Here is a 6,971-nt window from a genome sequence, read left to right on the forward strand (position 1 = left end):
ACTAATTCGACAAAACAAAATATGTCACCAATTTTCTTTTTCCAAAATTAACAATTTTTTCTTTCCCTCTTCTCCCTCATTTTCTATCTTTCTACTTTCTTGTTTCACAAAAACATAAAATTAATAAATCTTCTTCTTCTCTACTTTCTTGTTTCGCAAAAGATAAAATTAATAAAATAATATAAATTAAATAAATTTATAAAATTATAAAAAATATATTTAATTTATAATTAAAAATATAATATTATTCACATTAAAAAAATATTATTATTATATACATACTTAAAAATATATTATTATTATATGTATATTTTTTATTTTTTATTTAATTTTAAATTTTATTATTTATTTTTTAATTTATATTTTTATTTATTTTTTTTAAATATTTATTATATATAGTTTAGAGAAGATACTAATATTATAATTAATAATTAGAATCAAAATTTAATTGCTACAAAAAATTTAATTTTAAATTAATTTTTTAATTATTAATATAATTTTTTATATTTTTTTTTTTAGTGTCTATATAATTTTTTATATTAATATCTAATTATATTTTTATATAAGATAAAATAATGTTTTGGTCTCTAATACTTGAAATAAATTCTATTTTTGTTCCTAACATTTTAGTTATCTTATTTTATCTCAAAACGTTTAAAATAGCATCATTGTTATTTTACCGTCAAATCCCTCATTAACAATTAACATAATTGATGTATTATTAATAATATTTTTATTAAAATTACATTTGTTTAACTCCTTTCTCCTATCTTCACCTTCTCAACAATCTCAAATCTCATTTTTTTATTTTCTTTTTTCTCTTACTATCTTTTGTACTATTAATTCTTCAAAAGAGAAAGAAAAGAAATAAGAGAATGAAATTTGAGTTTGTTGAGAGTGTAAAAGTAGAAGAGAAAAGTTTAGCATACGTAATTTTAACAAAAATATTATTAACTGTACATCAATGCCGTTAAGTTTTAAAGAAGGATTTGACTATGAGATAATATTAATACTATTTTAAACATTAAAAACTAAAATACGATTCACATCAAACATTGAGAACCAAAAGAGTACTTTACCCTTATATATAGAGAGAGAAACATATTATTTTTAAATAACAAGTATGAAAATTAATTATTTTTATTTGTCCAAATAAATTTAACACTTAATCAAATATAAAAATATATATATTAAATTCTTTTAAATTTTAAATAATTAATGTTAAAATTAATTATTAATAAAAAATTAAATTTTTATATAAAAATAATAACAAAAATTTATTATTTAATCTTTTTATTTATGAAAATTCTGATCCTTTTAAGTAATGAAAATTATTGTTTTTTATTATTTTTATAAAAATTATTTAATTATATAAATTTTTTGTATTATAATTTATAATATTAAAAAATATTAATATAATTTTAAAAAATTTATATTTTATTAATATTATTATGCGTTATTATTAATTTAATTTTGTAATCCAGTGTCTTGATAATTTTAAATGATGGATGGATGCATGATACCTTCCCAGGGAGAATGTGAACTTTTGAAGGCATTGAATAAATATGATTTACAATTTGACCAGCATGATTGATTGGACAGTACAGGCCATATTTTGCCAAGATCTCTTGAAAGATCAAACTCAATTTACTGTACATTGGTAAAAAAGAAACTGTACTTGTTTCTTTTTATTTTTCTAAATTAAAAAACTCTAATTGGAACTTCTAAAGCCAATCATTACAACACTGCTCAACAAGGTTTTTACTGTTCGGTTTGGCCTAGCTAGTTTCAATTGAGCGATTAACTGTATAAAATGTATTATTTTTCGGTTCCTAAACAGGCTATTTTTTTATATTGAAATGTTATCTGATTTTGATTAATATTACGATATAATATAATAATACAAGAAACACGTAAAATAAAAACAAATATAATGATTTTAAATAAAATTAAAAATTAAAAAATAATTAAAAATAATAAATTATGATTTTAAATAAAATAAAAAAATAATTAAAAATCATAAATCATAATTTAAATTTTTTAATTTAAAAAATTATAATTTATAAAATCATAAATTATAAATTCTTTTATTATATAAATTGATATTCGGTATTGTATATTAAGCTTGTGAAATACACCAATTTAAATTTATATTAATGTATTACATAGTTTTATTTATAATATAAAAAATAATTAACATCCTAACCATATTATATTGTTTAAATATTATAAATAAAATAATAAATAAATATTATAAATAAAATATTTTTAACTCAAAATTAATGAGTTGTCCTAGTCTGAAGTTTGATATTTTTGTATCTTAATTTATTTTTATATAATTCGTTGCAAGCTAATACGAAATGAATTTTTAAACTTAATTTGTTGAATCTTATATTATATTATTTAAATTAACAAATCACAAATAATTTCTTAATGCTACAGATAATTTAGTAGGGTTAACAAATTAGTATAGAAGGAAAAGAGTAGTTTGTGGCAAGCTCCTACTTCTTACGTGAAACTATAATTTTTTTTACTTTTATTTAACTAACTTGAGAAGGGGTTATATTAATTCATCTAATCTTATATTGAACTAATAAAAGGAGAGAGTTTTAAGTTTGTGGTTCTTAACGACGAACTACTATTTCAAGTAAAAGAAGGATCTTAAATAAAATAGATTGTCTTTCTTAACTAGACGATTTCGTCTATTTTAATAGACACATTAATAAAGAGGTTAATTCATTCATTTTTACTTAATTTAAAAATTTTATGTTAGATTAAAAATGAAAGTATTATTATTGTTTATTATTAGATTTTGAATAATAATATTATTTGTTAGAAATAAACTTTAAATAATAATAATATTCTTAATTAATATCGATGAATATAATTTAAAGTAAAATGATAGGAATAATAATGATTAAAATTAGGTAAAGATAGATTAAGATATATGATGAACTAAATTAGAATAACATTTAAAATAACGAGTGTACGTGAATTACAACAAAATTTACTTAGATTTTTAGAATTTATATTTAATTATTATTTTTCTTTTGATTATATTTTTTATTAATTCTATTATTATTTAATTTATATCTATATTTTGTTATGTTTTAAATGTATCAACTCTTTTCTTTTGTGATATAATCAGCTCACTGTATTACTAGTACCAGGAGATAATAGATAGAATATATCTTGACATTATAGTATTATTTTGTATCTAAAGGTCACCAATTTATACCATTTAGCTAAGTTAAATAATATTAGTTTAAATTGAATGAACCTCTTATTAGCATATTTATTAAAAGGTGATAACAGAAAAAATATACCTTTTATATGTTATTTAGTGAGTACAGTACTGTTATAGTACTGTTATGCTGCAAAGCATAACTTACCAATTGGATTTGCCAATTAATGATAAGGTATTTTTTAGCAATAAATTTTTTTATAAGAATTCAGTGTGGATTTATGGTAAACATAATCTAATGAATAATAATACATAAAAAAATTGTGTCTATAAAAGGAGTACACAATAAAATCTAACAAATAGGATATCTTATATCTTCAAATTTTACTGTGACCTAAGGTTTCATAAATGAAACAAAGAAATACAAATAGTACATATAAATAATTTTCAAAAAATAGTATTATATTTATAGGATAAAATATGAGAGTACAAATTTATAGATATAAATTTAAATTTGGTATAATATTTTAAAATTAGATAAAATACGAACTTTAGGCTTTTTGCAAAAACTTTTATTTATATTTTGTTTATATTTTTTTTGTTAATCTGCAATAAGTTTTTTTTTTGTATTTTATAATTTGTGAGAAGTTGTCTTTTGTTACTATGTAAAAAAATTTGAAAAAATAAACATCTTGCCAACAGTAACTACGATGAGAAGTAGCTGATTTTTACATGCTTAAATAGTTAAATCACTTATGAGTCTCACTTTAGTACATTATACTACCAAATAATTTCATTTTAAAATTAATTTTTTGATAATATATATACTCGTACCAACTATATTTTAGATAATTAATATTATATATACTATTTTTATGTATATTCACATGTAATATATATTACTTTTAATATTAAAAATAATTGATAAAAATAAAAAATATTTAAAAAATAAAAAATAATATAATATAATTTTTTATAAAAAAATTTTATATATAAATAAATTAAATTTTTTACTTACTAATTTATATTTAATTTCAAAAATATTTACATTTTTATATTGTTTTACAGATCTCGTTTATAATATAAATAAAATAAATATACATATTTCATTCATATCGTAAATAATATATATATATATATATATATTTTGTTTACAGTATAAATAAAATATATATTTATAAATACAAAAATATATTTTTTACAAATAATAAAAAATATTTATAACATCATTTAAATCGATTTATTCTTATTGTATTATTTCTTATAAAAGAATTATTACTGGCTTCATCAATCAACGTTTTGTTTACGCTAACATCACCACAACATTGTTAAAAAGCTTGAATAATTAGATTGTGTATGAACGCAACAAAAAGACTATGTAAAGCAATTGCTCTTGTATGCATTTTTATCTAGGCAATTCATGTTCATGATACCAAAATCATTTGAGATTTTAAATTGTTACAACCTTTATATGTAAAATTACTGTGTATAACTAGCTATGACAGTTATAATAATTACATATGTTGTACACAAAATATTTTTAAAATTCATGAATTATGCTCACATTTTTTCGCGCATAAGCACCGAAAAATATACCACACACAGCTTTTAGAACATAGTTATATAAAAAGGTTTAACATAGTAATATTAACTGAATTTAGAACCTTTGTGTGGAAACCACTGTACAGTAGATTAGAAATTCAACCAACCTTCCATAAAAAGAATACCAGTGTTCCACTACTTGATAAACTGCTCACACGTGAAGTCAATATGAAACTTGGCTGAACCTCAAGCTATGAAAAATTGAAAATGGTAGACAAAAACTAACCAAAAAACTGAAGCTGAAATATGAGGATAAAAGAAACATATCTATAATAGCAATGATTCTATATTTCTATGACACATCTAGAACTAGAATACAAGAAAGTTAAAGATTTTTAAAAGAAATGAGTTAACGACTCGGATGAAGTACTTTTTACTATTGTTTTTAACAAATTATGTGAAAGGTCCAAATAACTAATTAGTCTTTGTTTAAAGATCAATTGTATTCATTATTTGTAAAGAATAAAATATCGGTCTTTGATAAAAAAAATATTAACTAAATTTAATTTTAGTATATTAATGATATAATTTTTTTATATAAATATCTAATTATATAGTATTATAGTACCAACATTTAATTAATTTTTAAATTCAACACTTTAAAAACTATCTAAATCATAAAATTAAAAAATCCACATAAAATTCTTTATAATGTTAGTATGTCACTGTTAAACTTATATTAATTTAGCAACCGAATCTACTACATATATCATCAAATATTATTAATAGTTAAGACGGGGAACAATTCAAATTAAAACGTGAAGTTGTATATGTATAATATTATCTCAAACAAAATAATATATTTTAGTTAAATATCTTATTATTTAAAATATTTTATTAATTTTAATATTTTTTATTTAAAAAATTAATTATAAAATTTAAAATAATATAAAAATTTAATTAAAATTTTTTAAATTATAAAAATTTTATTATAAATTTAATAAAATTAAAAAAATAGAGTAATTTAACCTATATTTGAAGTTGTACTAATAGATATATAGTAGTACAAGGGAATCAAAATGAATAAAAGGTATCTAAAAAAAAGAAAAAAGAAAAAAGAAAAAAAAGCAGGAAAGGGAAAATGATTTGAGTAGTTGGTAAAGAGGGAGAAGGGGGTGGGGTAAAGACATTTGGTCAAATGTGAAGGTGGGAGACCTTAATAAATGAAGAGAGTGAGTGGGGTGCTCAGATCAGATGACTGATGACGCCAAAAATTGTTAGTATCCACAGACAGTACACATTGGTGGGCTGTCTTCCCCGCCATTAAACACCACCCCTAATTGCATTCCCACACACTCTCTCTTCAAATACAATATCAATTTATTATTTATACCTTGTTTTATAAAATTATTTTATTATATATCTATAATCATCTGCACATTTCTCTCATTGTTATATAATTAACATATTAATTATCAAAGTTAATCGTAGGCTGAAGTACCCTTTTTTGGTATTTATAACATTGCGTTTGATTATGAGAACACAATAAAATAAAATATTAAAAATAAAATATAATAGAGGTATAAAATTTTGTATTTTTGTATTTTATTTAATAATAAATAAAAATAAATTATAAAAATTTAATTTATTTTTATTTATTTATTCAAAAAATTTAAAATATATATAATAATAAAAAATATAATTATAAAAAATAAGAAAAATAATGAAAGAAAAAATAAAAAATAAGTTGTATTTCTTGTTAGTGTCTCTATATTTTTTTTGTTAAGATGGACACAACATACATTAATTCAGTATCTCTGGATATAATACCTCTGTCTATATCTTATCTGTCAAATATAATTTTGTGTCTTTGACTTAGTGTCCTGTCTCTGTAAACAAACGCAGCCTAAGGTATGATGTAACACCCTAACTTTTAGCATCTCATGATCGTACTAAAAGTCTGAGTGCTACTTACCTCTAAACCTTTTTATTATATACTATCTTTATTTAATATTGAGCCTTCGCGAATACGAACCGAAACTTTAATTAAGAAAACGAAAAGAGACTTTATTTTACGCCACTAAATCACAAAAGTATATATATTCACATAGTATTAAATACATAAACTTATTTCAAGATTCCAAAAACAAATCCTACCCCTCTAAAAACTCTAACTAACAGGGCGAGGGGAAAACAAATCCTAACAACTCAACTTATAAACATATTCCTCTGTGCTCCCGTAACT

Source organism: Arachis stenosperma, chromosome 4 (genome assembly GCF_014773155.1).
Source record: "Arachis stenosperma cultivar V10309 chromosome 4, arast.V10309.gnm1.PFL2, whole genome shotgun sequence".
Classification (NCBI taxonomy): Eukaryota; Viridiplantae; Streptophyta; class Magnoliopsida; order Fabales; family Fabaceae; genus Arachis; species Arachis stenosperma.